Here is a 14,621-nt window from a genome sequence, read left to right on the forward strand (position 1 = left end):
AAAGTGCTGAGTGGGGTCTCCCAGTGGGAATCTCAGTATCCCCAGCCAGGGGTTTATGGATGGGACACTGGATAACCTTGAGAGGAGCTCCTAGGAGGAGGGACAGAGGTGGTATTGTGAATCAATGATCTTAGTCTTTTCTGCCTACTGGCTCTGGAGAGTCAGGGCAGCCCAGATGAGGGCGATTCCCCCCAGTGTGGCACACCCACCCCTTCAAGGGAGAAATATTGCTTATTTAAGTGGGTTTCTGACCCTACTCCTCCTAAGTGAGACCTCTTAACAGAAGTCTCCACACATCTCATACAGGAGTGTTTCAGCTGGCATCAGGCCAGTGCCCCTCTAAGACAGAGCTCTCAGAGGAAGGAGCAGCTTGGCATCTTTGCTGGTCTGCAGCCTCCACTGGTGATAACTCCAGGGATGGGAGGGACCCAGGCAAATAGGGACTGGAGTGGATAACAAGCAAACTGCAGCAGTCCTACAGAAGAGGAGCCTGACTGCTAAAAGAAAAGCAAACAGAATACAACAGCATCAAGAAAAAGGCACCACAAAAAACTCCATTCAAATGTCAGCAGCCTCAAAGATCAAAGGTAGATAAACCCATGAAGATGAGAAAGAATCAATGCAAAAATACTGAAACCTCAAAAAGCCAAAGTGCCTCTTCTCCTTCAGAGAGTTGCAACACGTCTCTAGCAAGGGCACAGAACTGGGCTGAGACTGAGATGGATGAATTGACAGAAGTAGGCTTAGGAAGATGGGTAATAACAAACTTCACTGAGCGAAAGGATTATGTTCTAACTCACAGCAAAGAAGCTAAGAACCATAATAAAACATCACAGGTGCTGTTAATCAGAATAAGAACTTTAGAGAGGAACATAAGTGATCTGATGGAGCTGAAAAACACAACATGAGAATTTCATAATGCAAACACAAGTATCAATAGCTGAGTAGACCAAGTGGAAGAAAGGATATCAGAGCTTGAAGACTATCTTGCTGAAATAAGGCAGGCAGACAAGATTAGAGAAAAAAGAATGAAAAGGAATGAACAAAACCTCCAAGAATTATGGGACTATGTTAAAAAACTGAACCTACGAATGATAGGGGTACCTGAAAGAGACTGGGAGAATGAAACTAAGTAGGAAAATACACTTCAGGATATCATCCAGGAAAACTTCCCCAACCTAGCAAGACAGGCCAACATTCAAATTCAGGAAATCCAGAGAACCCCAGTAAAATACTCCATGAGAAGATCAGCCCTGACACATAATCATCAGATTCTCCAATGTCAAAATGAAAACAAAAATGGTAAGGGCAACCAGAGAGAAGGACCAGGTTACCTATAAAGGGAAGCCCATCAGACTAACAGCAGACATCTCAGCAGAAACCCTACAAGCCAGAAGAGATCGGGGGCCAATTTTAAACACCCTTAAAGCAAATAATTTCCAACCTAGAATTTAATATCCGGCCAAGCTGAGCTTCCTAAGTGAAGGAGAAATAAAATCTTTTTCAGACAAGCAAATGCTGAGGGAATTTGTCACCACCAGGTCTGCCTTGCAAGAACTTCTGAAGGAAGCACTAAATATGGAAGGAAAAACCAATATCAGCCACTACAAAAAACACACTGAAATACACAGTGGAGCGACACTATGAAGCAAATGCCTAAACAAGTTTGCAAAATAACCAACAGGCATCATGATGTCAGGATCAAATTCACACATAACAATATTAACTTTAAATGTAAATGGGCTAAATGCCCCCAGTTAAAAGACACAGAGGGGCAAGCTGGATAAAGAGTCAAAATCCACCTGTGTGCTGTATTCAAGAGATGCATTATAATAAAAAAGAAAATAATCAAAATTCTAAAAATAAAAGTACAATGACAAAAATAAAATAATCAGTGTATGGTATTTAGAGAAGACTGGACCCAGCTGAAAAGAGGTTGATCAAACCGAAAGATAAGTTAGCAGAACATATCCAGACTAAAACAGGGAGAGGAAAATAATACTAAAAAATATAGAAAAGAGTGAATGTGACAGATAGCATATAGTGAGAGAACTAACATATGTGTAATTGGAGATCCAGAAGGAGAAGAAAGACAGAATAGAGCAAAGAAATGGAAAATGGCTGAGAATTTGGTAAACTGATATAAGACATCAAGCTACATATTAAAGTAGCCCTCTGAGACCAGTGAACACCTAGGCACATCACAGTAAAACCATATTTAGGTATATCTGTTTTAATTTTACTTGAAGCCAAAGCAAAGAGAAAAATCTTAAAATCTAGCAGAAAAAAAGACATACCTTTAAAGAATAACAGTAAGACTGATAGCTGTCTTCCCAATGGAAACAATGAAAGGGAGAAGACAATGGAATGATATCTTTAACATGCTGACAGAAAATAATGCTAACCTAGAATTCTATACCTAAGAAAAAAATCTTCCAAAAATAAGATCAGAACTAAGGTATTTTCAGACAAAGACAGAAAATTCATCACAAGCACTTTCACATGGAAAGAAATATCAGGCCAGGCACAGTGGCTCAAACCTGCAATCCCAGCACTTTGGGAGGCCGAGATGGGTATATCACTTGAGGTCAGGAGTTCAAGACAAGCCTGGCTAACATGGTGAAACCTCATCTCTACTAAAAATACAAAAATTAGCTGGGTGTGGTGGCACATGCTTGTAGTCCCAGCTACATGGGAGGATGAGGCAGGAGAATTGCTTGAACCCAGGAGGTGGAGGCTGCAGTGAGCCAAGATCACGCCACTGCACTCCAGCCTGGGTGACAGAGTGAGACTCTGTCTCAAAAAAAAAAAAAAAAAAAAAAAAAAAAAGAAATGAGATGAAATATCAGAGATTTATGTAGGCAAATGAAAGATTATCCTAGATATAAACAAGATAATGAAAGAAGGAATGAAGAAAAACAGAAAGGGAAAATATGTACGTAAATCTAATCAGTGGTTCCCAAGTCAGGGCAATTGTGCCCACTAGGGGATATCTGGCAATGTTTGAAGACATTTTTAATTGTCACATCTTGGGGGTTAGTGCTACTGACATCTAGTGGATAGAGACCAAGGATGCTGCTAAACATCCGTAATACATGGAACTGCCTTTTTACAACAAATAAGTATATGGCACAAAACATCAACAGGGCCAAAATTGAGATATCTTTACTTAAGTTACTATTGATTATACAGCCCAATAATAGTAATTTCCATGGAATTTAGATTTATGTAGAATTATAGTACATTAAGAAAAACACAAAAGATGTGAGTACTTGGAGGTAAAATGTTTGAAATTTTTTGCATGCCTGGGATGCAAATTTTATTTTATACCCTAATAAGTCCCAGATGAATTTTGTAATGTAAAAGAATAAATAACTAACAAGTCAATGAGGGGGGCAGTGTTAATGAAATTATAGGAAAAAAACTTGATTAATCCAAAGTGAAAGAAGGATAAAAAGAAAAATAGAACAGCTGTCGGACAACAGAAATTGCATAGTAATTGGTTGATACAAACCCAAATATAACATTTATTGCATTAAACACAAACAGACCTAATATTCCAAATAAGAGACAAAGACTGTCAGAGTGAATGAACAAAAACTAATGCAGTTTAAGACATCTATCTTAAATATAAGGTTTGAAAGATCTAACTTAAAGTTTGAAAGTTGAAGGATGTAAGCAAGTATACCATGCAAATGCTAACCAAATACTGTGAGTATGAATATGTTAATACCAAAGTAGCCTTTAAAGCAAGAAGCATTATTAGAGATAAAACCGGACATTTCTTGATGATGAAATTGTCAATCCACTACAAACATATAGTAGTTTAAAATGTGATTTATCTAGCAATATGGCATCAAATATATTAAGCAAAAATTGGCAGAACAAAAAATAAAAATAAAAATCACAGTGGAAGTTAGAAGGAAGAAAATAAAAAGGAAAAAGTGAATGAAGTAAAAACACACATTTAAAGTATATATTTAAATTTGTAAGTTACACTATAGATTTAAATGTCAAAAATATAACGTAAGATGCTAGAAGATAACACAGAAGTATATCTTCGTAACTTGGGGGCAGGAAATACTTCTTAAATGGGAAACAAAAATACTAACCATAGGGGAAAAGATGGATAAACTGAACTACATTAAAATAAGAGTTTCTGTTTATTGGAAGATAAATAAAAGAGAGTGAAAAAGCAGACTACAGAGTGAGAGAAGATATTTGCAATATGCATATCTGTCAAGGGACTCATATCCAGTGTATGTAAAGAATGCATAATAAATAGGAAAAGGGCATAAAATTGAAAAATGAGCAAAAAGATTCAACCAGGCAATTTATAAAAGACAATATCCAAATGTTCAATAAAAGGTAATAAAAAGGTGCCCAACTTGATTAGTTATCAGGAAAATGTAAATTCAAATCACAAGACACACACATAACAGAAGGGCTAAAATGAAAAAGATTTTTTAAGAAACCTAAATGTTGCAGAAAAATCAGCATCACTGGTAGTCTCATATTCTGCTGACGAGAATGTATACTGATATAACCAATTTGGAAAATTGTTTGGCAGATCTTCTAAAGTTGAACATATGCGTATCCTACGACCCAACAATTCCACTTCTAGGTATATATCCAACAGGAATATCTATATGTATGCCCACTGCCATATATAAAAGTGGTCATAGAAACTTTCATAAGACTCTAACTTGGAGACAATCCAAATATCTATCAAAAGTGGAATGGATTAAATATTATATTCATTTGATGGAGTATTACATAACAATGAAATTGAATGAACAATATCCACAATATAGATGGACTTTCGAAACATGATGTTGAGCAAAAGAAGCCAGACACAAAATAATACACACTGTATTATTCCATTTACATAAAGTTTAAAATAGGCAAGTCTAATTGATGGTGATAAAATTTAAAATAGTGATGACCTTTTCTTGGATGAGAGAAGAGGAATATTATGTGATGATCTCTTTCTTGATCTGGGTGGTGTCTAGATGGGTATGTTTATGTAGTAAAAATCCACTAATGATTTACGTATTTATGTGCAGTATATATAAAGAAAACAGTACTTGCTCCCAAAATCATTTTATAGAAAATAAATTATTTCTGCAATATTTGATTAAATGAAAAAAGTTAAAAAATGCATGCATAATCTGAGGCAAATTTGATGAAAAACACATATATAGATATAGATTATATATGAGTAGAGGTAAAGATTAGATATAAATTCAGATGATATGTGTATTGATACAGTAAAAAAAACTGGACACATGTGCTACATTATCAACAGTTATTATCTCTAGGTAAGGAAGAACTACTATCTCATTACTTCTCTTTGTTCTTTTCTGTTTTTCAAATGTATTTTTTTCAAATTTCTAAAATTAAAAAAAAGCTGTGGAGAATTTATTTCTGCAATGAGAGGAGTACGAGCTATAAGAGAAGGGAAGTACTTTGTGAGAAGCCAGTGCCCACCCCGGGAGTGATGGCCAGAGGAGGGGAGGAGGCAGAACCAGATAAGGTAGTGAGAGTCAAGTCACACATTCTCGAAACTCCTCATCTGGAACCCTTTTCTACTCCCAGCAGAGCCTGGTAAAATCCTGAGTCTCCTGCCAGCTTTACTCAGATGTCCAATTGCTGATACTCCTCTGCATCATGGTTCTGCCAGTGTCAGGAGAATGGAAAGAAATAGTTTTTTCCTGTAATGGAATTTTCAGATTACTGTATGTGTTCTGGCTGGGCTTCAAAATGAAGAGTGGGTGAAAAACAAAAAGACTTTTCCCAGTCCTATTGCAGAGAGGTGCCAGGGGCTGGCAACATACAAAAACATGGCTTTTTAGAAAGTCAGAATCCCTGAAGAAAACTAAATGTTTAGTTTTCAAGCTTGAAGATCTCCTGATGCTGCAAGTAATGTGATGTTTTTATGTGTGTTTGGGGGACTGTGGTGCCCTCACTGAGTTTTTGTATAGGAGGACACTTACCAAGGAAGAGCACCACCAGGTTCAGAGCCTGCATGGAGGGTTCCTAGCTCATAAACTGAGGAGGATATAAACTGAGGAGTTTATGTCCTCAGTTAAGAGCTCCAAAGATGAACACCAAATTGGGAAAGGACTACTAATTATTTCTTGAAACATGCCCTTTTATTAGGATTGAATATTTCAAAATGTTGGGCATAAAAAGGAGAAATAAAATGCATGCTCGATGGAGAGAAGGTTGGAACCACTGGGATAACAAAAGTGAAATCTTCAGAAGAATTGAGGGTAAGGTGGTGAGTAGATATCGAGTGATAAATATGGGTAGGGAAGAGCTGAGTCTTTTGGGGCCATTTCAGCCAGAAGTGGAGAGGTGAAGGTGGAAGGCAAGTTTTTTCCTACTTTGAGATTCAATTCCTCCCACCCTGTAAAATGGGAGACTAGAAAGTGCCTCAGAACTAGTTGCTCTAAGAATTGAACTCAGGTTCTGTGAGTTTAAATTCCATGGGGGGGACCTCATAGTGGCTGGGTTGTTGAAGGGAGGATGACTGGGGACTGAAGCTTTACTCCAGAAGCCAACAACAACAACAACAACAACAACAACAACACACACATCAAAAAAAAAAAAAAAAAAAAAAAAAAAAAAAAAAGCAAAGCAAAGCAAACCAAACCAAACCACCCAGATCCTTGAGCTGGGGAGACGAAGAAGGGAAATAGGGAAATCAATGGAGTGGGTCCTGTGGCATTGGAGGGGCTGATAATAGTGAGAAATACCCTCCTGGGTGTTACTGCTCATGTACTCCTTCTCAGTTTTATCAAAGCCAAAACTGAAATGCTGCACAAAGATTCTCACTGATAGGCAGAACCTTCTGCAAGTTGCACTCAGAATCTCAAATTCGTCATTAATGCAGCAAAGTCTTCTGCGGAAATATCTGCATGCTTCTTGAAGACTGGTAAGATCTAAGAAGCACCTTTTCCTCTTCATCCGGTTCTCAAAAATTATGGACTCTTAGGTTGTGGGGAGACAGACAGCAGAACGCTATGCCTCCTCAGTCCCAGCACCCAATCCAATCTGGGGCCTCTGCTTCTTCATCCTATCCCCAGACTCCCCACATTCCTCTTGTAGGTCTGCTTGATTTAGCCAAACCCTAGGAGGTCTGGCATTTGTGTCTCTGCTCATTGAACTTAAAACATCCTGGGAGAATCCTTGTGTGGGCATCTCTTAAGCCCCAGAAAAACATCCCTGCCCACAGGGTTTGGGAGGATTAGTTATGCTTAAATGGATGTGTTTTCACCAGATTGTGTAGCTACTGAATTCCTACCCCTTCTCCCTTCTAGAGAGCAGAAAGTTGGATAGAAAATCAGCAATACGATTTCCTGTGTTGAGCCCCAAAACCACCAGTTAGAGTTGGAGGATACCTTGGAGATCTTGGAAGAACCCTGCATGATCTCCTGTACTACCATTGTCTTGCCCAGTTGTGGGTGTGGAAGTGGGCTCAGAGCAATGTCTCTTCTGCCTGCCAACTCACCTCGCTGAGCTATTACATGAACAGCCTCAAGCTCTTGCCAAATAAGCTGTGATATTAATTCATGATCTCTGTTTCTCCTTCTGTAGTCCCACAACAAATTTGCTACCCCAACTATTTGCTCTCACTGCACTTTTTCCCTAAGTCCCCAGGTCCCACCTCCTAGTTTGGATCTCCCTGCCTTCTTACTCTTTAGAAGCTTGGCCTCCTTAGCTAAGACTTCTGGACTCTACTTACCATTTTTCATTTCATTGACTAACATCCCTGGGGAAAACAGCTTATAGGTGGGATGTTCTTATGGTTACACAAAACACTATCCCTCTGAGTTCCTCAAACCTGGGTGCAGTCTTTCTCACATTATTTCAGGCCTATGATTCTGGTAGGTCCCCACAAGCTATCTCCCCTTCTAAAAAATCCACGGAGATACAATCTTACATTAAAATGACAGCACGAATGGTCTGGAGTTGAAAGGAGATGCTGTTGGCCTCTCCACCCAAATTCTCTTCCTAGACAATGCATCGTTTGTTACTATTGTTTATTTAACCATTTGGGATCTACAGGGATCTTTTCAAAGGCAAATACTGCTAGAAAGAATAAGCAACTTTCAAGGGGTTAAGAGAGCCTGCCATGTGTTCAGATTGCGGCAAGGGCCACTTTGCATGAGTGGAGGTATCACTAATTATATCTCTTGGCTTAGAGCCCAAGGAAAGGGTACGTCATGTGATCCAAACAAAGCCAGCATTCCTTCTTCCAGGAAGCCAGAGAGGGGCATGACAAGAAAGGAGCAATGGGACATATAATCAGTTCCTTGAAGTATGGAGAGAGGGGTTGCTGTGGGTTGTGGTATCAGAGCAGGCTTCCTGGAAGAAGGAGTGCTTCCTTTTACCTTGAGGGATGGAGAGAAATTGATATGCCTCAGAGTGAAAGGTATGTTTTCCTCCCTGACAGGATTAAATATAGAATGGGGGGAGAAGCAAGGGAATTTGGTTGAAATGAAAGGCTAGTATCCCCCAACTTGACAAAAACAGATGAAGCTACAGACAAGTTTGGATCACGAACTTGGTAGTAAGCTGTCTGATTCTAGCTCATTCTGACTTGCCAGCTTTTCTTTTTTGGCCTCTATTGTTACACCCATGAAACCTGAAGAGCACAAGTATTGCACAAGGAGAACAAATAGGCACAGGCAGGTAGTTGAATCTACCCAAGTTCACCTAGCAAACTGGTGATGAATGGGTATAGAGACCCCCCTTTTTGAACCTCTCTGTGCTTGAATTTCTTGAAATATGTCTATTTCAAGGGCTAGAGATGTGCTTACAGTAGACAGTGCAGTGGGGAATAGAGTGGAAAAGGAGCACTGGGCAGAAATAGCCCTAAGTGAGATGGGCCATGGAGGACAGGTTCTTAGTGTCAGGACAGGGAGTGGCTACCTTAGGTCAAACCCAGTGAATCATTTCCTGCTAAGCAGTTAGAAGAAAGAAACAGTTGCGGAAAACCTCTGGGTCTATCTGGCAGATGGGACATTCTCGTTCACCCTCAAGTGTACTAAGGGACACAATGAACCCTTGTACTTGGTTGTCTTGCTTCAGAGCTTGGAGTTAATTGGCTCTGAAAAGCTTCAGAAGTGGGAGGAGATTGGTATTGAAAGGTGTGGGATGGGTACATGTGATACTTTGATACAAGCATACAATATGTAATGATCGATTTAGGGTAATAGGAATATCCATTATGTCAAGCATTTGTCATTTCTTTGTGCTAGGAGCATTCTAAATCTACTTCTCTAGTTATTTTGAAATATTCAACAAATTATTGTAACTATAGCTGTGCTACTGAACACTAGATTTTGTACAGCTAGTATGTATCCATAAAAATTTAAAATAAAATTAATTAAAAATGTGTAGGCTGAGAGTTCCCCAGTGAATCTATTTTGGCTTTAGTGGAATAATTGGCCCAAAGTAAACTGGTTTGCCATTACCTGAAGCAGGATTGACCAGCAGGCAATTTTAACTTATTTCTTCTGGTAACTGATAAAATAAGAAGGAAAAAAAAAATCAGTAAGAATATAAAAGATTTGAACAACACAAATAAAAAAATAACTACCAATATTTACAGAAAAGAACTCAGAATTACTGTAGAATACACATTCTTTTCAAGAGTACATGGAACATTTTTTTAAAAAATGTCTCAACAAATGTCAGTAGATTAAAAATCAAACAGATTGACCACCGGGTAATTAAGAATTAAGCTAGAAATCATAAAATAAGATAGCTAGAAAAAGTTTCCAGATTAGCAAGGCAAGATGGCCAACTAAACACATCCAGGAAGAACATCGCATGCTGATGTTCAGGCCATTGGGAAGATGGGCACACTCTGAGCAGATCTTCCGGGGGAAGTCATTGAAAGTGGACCAAGGGAGGATGCAGATCCTGGGCCGAAGGGAGAGGAAGCTGGAAACCATGCATGGGGCTGCCAAGAACCAGGACTCGTTCCTAGACTCCAGCAGCTCCTGGGGAAGGGGTGTGTTGAACAGGCAAGGAGTGGCCCACTCTTGCTGCAGACCCCTGGAATTCTAGCTGCAGGAGACCCCATGAACCCCATCGACATTTGAGCTGACACAGACAGCTGTTTGGAGAGGTGGCAGGGACAGGACTCAACCTGTGTGGAGCACAGAGAGTTTGGAATGAGAATGGCTGCAGTGGAGCATGGCCAGTGATGCCCATTCCACAAGGCTTGTCATGCTCCTTGAGGTGGCTTTAGTTTTGTTGACTGTTAGACCTGGGCAGAGCAGGGCAGTCTTGCCCCTAGGACAAGCCTAGTCTGATGTACTCTTTTGTTTTTTTTTTGAGACAGAATCTTGCTCTGTCACCGAGGCTGGAGTGCAGTGGTGCAATCTTGGCTCACTGCAACCTCTGCCTCCCAAGTTCAAGCGATTCTCCTGCCTCAGTTTCTTGAGTAGCTGAGATTACAGGCACATGCCATCACGCCCGGCTAATTTTTGTGTTTTTAGTAGAGACAGGGTTTCACCACGTTGGCCAGGCTGGTCTCGAACTCCTGACCTCAGGTGATCTACCTGCCTCAGCCTCCCAAGGTGCTGGGATTACAGACATGAACCTCTGTGCCTGGCCTGATTTACTCTTTTAGCAAATTTCTAGGATACAATACAGTACAAACTATAGTTATTCTGCTGTACATTATATCTCTAGACTTATTCATTCCAGATGTTATAAATCCCACAGGTCACTATAATTCTGTTAAGGTTTTTTTGCAGTCTGTTTTCTCTCTGTTGTTCAGATTGAACACTTTCCATTGTTCTATCTTCAAATTCAGATTATTCCTCTGTACTCTCTATTTGGCTGTTAAGCTCATCCATTGAGTTTGTATTTCTGTTACACTCTTAACATTTTCTAAAATGTCCATTTGTTTCTTCTTTATATCTTCTATTTCTTTGCTGAGACGTTCTGTTTTAACATCTTTATGTTTGTTTATAATTGCTCCTTCAAGCTTCTTCATGATGACCTCTACAATTTTTGTCATATAATTATAACATCGTTGTCATCTCAGTGTTGGCACCTATTAATTATCTTCTGTCATTTTGTTTGAGATCTTTCTGGTTTTTGATATAACAAATAATTTTTTATTGAAAGTTGGAAACTTTGGGTTTTATGTTATGAGATTCTAGATCTCATTTAAACCTCGATTTCTTCTGTCACCCTTCCAGCAGGGAAGAGTGGAGCACCACCTCATTACTGCCGGGTGGGGGTAGAAATCAGGTTCCCCATTCAGTCTTTGTTGACAACTGAGTTGGGGGAGTGGTTTTTTTCTCATTCCTTCTGCGCTGGGGTGGGAGGTCTAGCTCCCCAATAAGTTCCACAGATACCTCTCCAGCAGAGAGAGATAGAAGTATCATTCTGCTCCCTACGTGGCCTCCACTGACAGCACACGCATTGGGGGAAGGCAGCATCATTACTGTCTAGTGGTGACCAAAGTCTGGGCTCTTTGCAGGAAGACTGGGGCTTCTCATTTCAGCTTGGTAAAGGCAGAAGTTGAGGCTCCTCTCTCAGCTCTGATGGGGGTAGAACTATGTGCTTGGCTATACTAGTGGTTATTGTTGAATGTTTTCTGTCTTGTTAGGCTGCCTCTTTCCCGGTCCTTTGGCAAGAGTGAGCAGGCTGGTTTTTTGTTGTGTTGTGTTTTGTTTTGTTTTTGAGGCTTTTATTGTCTCTATTTCTGTGTTTCTGGGTTTCCAGCTTCTCTAGCACCCAGTCTTGAATATGTGAGGCAAAAAGAAAACTCAGTAATCCCGCTGCCGTGCTGTTCTTCAGGTCCTAAGGTTTCTGCCTCGTCTGCCTTGCCCTTACCACCTTTCAGAGTCTTCTTGTGTTTGTTTTATATTTAATGTCCAGGATTTCTAGCTGAACTTCATCAGAGGAATAGGGAAAAGTCCATCTAGTTCATTTTCCCAGAAGAGTAGAAATCTCTGTCCTATATGTTAGATTTTTTAAAATAAGTAACTTAGGAGAAAAATTAGGAGGGTAATCTCATAATCTTAGCATTGGAGAGAACTTCTTAAGCAAGAAACGTAAAAGATATAAAGAAAAATTAGTAGGCATTATTGATTACATAACTCTAAATTTTTATAGAACAAAACATATAATAAATAAAAATCAAACTACAGGCTGAGGGAAATATTTGCAATACATATGACAAGCCAAAAGTTATTTTTTCTAATAAACAAATTGATGAGAAAATGACAAACATCTCAATAGAAAAAGATTTGCACAAGCAATTCACGAAAGAAGAAATTCAAATGGCCGATAATTAAAAACACTTGAAGACTGCTGAAAGTAGGTTTTAAATGTTTTTATCACAAACAAAAGATAAGTATGTGAGGTGATGGAGACGTTAATTAGCTTGATTTAATCATTTCACAATATGAGTATATATAAATGAAAATATCACACTAATATACATAAAATTTTTATTTGTTAATTATAATTTTTTTTTTTTTGAGGCAGACTCTCGCTCTGTCACCCAGGCTGGGGTGCAGTGGCGCCATCTCAGCTCACAGCTCACTGCAAGCTCCGTCTCCTGGGTTCACACCATTCTCCTGCCTCAGCCTCCCAAGTAGCTGGGACTACAGGCGCCCGCCACCACATCTGGCTAATTTTTTTGTATTTTTTTAGTAGAGATGGGGTTTTACCATGTTAGCCAGGATGGTCTTGATTTCCTGACTTCATGATCCACCCGCCTCAGACTCCCAAAGTGCTGGGATTACAGGCATAAGCCACCATGCCTGGCCTCATAAAATTTTTTTTTATACTTTAAGTTCTAGGGTACATGTGCAACATGTACAGATTTGTTACATATGTATACATGTGCCATGTTGATGTGCTGTACCTGTTAACTCGTCATTTACATTAGGTTTATCTCCTAATGGTATCCCTCCACTCTCCCCCCACCCCACGACGGGCCCCAGTGTGTGATGTTCCCCACCCCCCTGTGTCCAAATGTTCTCATTGTTCAATTCCCACCTATGAGTGAGAACATGTGGTGTTTGGTTTTCTATCCTTGCGATAGTTTGCTCAGAATGATGGTTTCTAGCTTCATCCGTGTTCCTACACTACAAAGGACATGAACTCATCGTTTTTTATGGCTGCATAGTATTCCACGGTGTATATGTGCCACATTTTCTTAATTCAGTCTATCATTGATGGACATTTGGGTTGGTTCCAAGTCTTTGCTATTGTGAATAGTGCTGCTATAAATATACGTGTCCATGTGTCTTTTTAGCAGCATGATTCATAATCCTTTGGGTATGTGCCCAGTAATGGGATGGCTGGGTCAAAGGGTATTTCTAGTTCTAGATCCTTGAGGAATTGCCACACTGTCTTCCACAATGGTTGAACTAGTTTACAGTCCCCACAACAGTGTAAAAGTGTTCCTATTTCTCCACATCCTCTCCAGCACCTGTTGTTTCCTAACTTTTTAATGATCGTCATTCTATCTGGTGTGAGATGGTATCTCATTGTCGTTTTGATTTGCATTTCTCTGATGGTGAGTGATGATGAGCATTTTTTCATGTGTCTGTTGGCTGCATAAATGTCTTCTTTTGAGTATCGTCTGTTCATATCCTTTGCCCACTTTTTGGTGGGGTTGTTTGATTTTTTTCTTGTAAAAAAATATGGAACGCTTCATGAATTTGCGTGCCATCCTTGCACAGGGACCATACTAATCTTCTCTGTATCGTTCCAGTTTTAGTATATGTGCTGCCGAAGCGAGCACATAAATGTTTTTAACTAAAAAACTTTAAAAAGCAAAGAAGATTAATATCAGTAGTAGTTAGGGATATGCAAATGAAGCAACTCTGCAATTTCCATAAGACTAGCAGAAATTTAGAAGAGTAGAGATGTTGAACAGAGTGTGGGCATCTATTTAAGATAATTGTCGACCTACATTTTTATATGGATGGATACGCATGAGGAAGAGTCAGGTGAAAAGAAGAAAGTACAGTAGTAGTGAATGTATATGTCATAATTTCATTTTATGTTTTCCAAGTATCAAAACCCATGTACATATATGATTGTATATGTTTGGACACAGAGAAAGATGGTAAGGGTACAAAACAGACTATTAAAATTAGTTATTAACTATCAACTACGGCTATTATCATTGAGGGGGTTAGATATGGAAAGATGTGGCTTAGAAATTATTAGCTTTTCTTTATATGTTCTTTGTACTGTTTCACTTATTGGGTGTTCAATGTGTATAATTTTATAATTAAAAATTAATTCATAACTAGGACTCTTAGAAACTATTCCCAATAAAACACCCCCCCAAAATATTGTCCAAAATACTGAAAATGCATGACTCTTTAAATCAATGAGTCATTGGCAAGAAAGAGGAATTCTTAAAAGCCAAAAATGACATGAAGGTCTCACTCCAGAAAGATAAGGAAATGCTTTAGTTAGAGGCTTCCCTGGGGGTATCTGCCAATGCCTGGTAATCTGTAGTTTGAATTTTAGTGGGCCCCTGGCAAGGGCAAGAAAAAAGAGCTAAGCCCTAAGCAATGTGAAAAGTCAGATCAGAAATCTCACTCATAAGGACCCCCAAA

At 39.2% G+C, this 14,621-nt stretch overlaps 1 non-coding gene across 1 annotated transcript; it reads right to left on the reverse strand.

Moving 5' to 3' along the window:
• Positions 1–13,685: 13,685 nt before the first annotated feature.
• Positions 13,686–13,792, reverse strand: LOC112633935. Its single transcript, XR_003121684.1, has one exon. It is a non-coding gene; the product is annotated as a U6 spliceosomal RNA (small nuclear RNA).
• Positions 13,793–14,621: the final 829 nt, after the last annotated feature.

Source organism: Theropithecus gelada, chromosome 10 (genome assembly GCF_003255815.1).
Source record: "Theropithecus gelada isolate Dixy chromosome 10, Tgel_1.0, whole genome shotgun sequence".
NCBI classification, from domain to species: domain Eukaryota; kingdom Metazoa; phylum Chordata; class Mammalia; order Primates; family Cercopithecidae; genus Theropithecus; species Theropithecus gelada.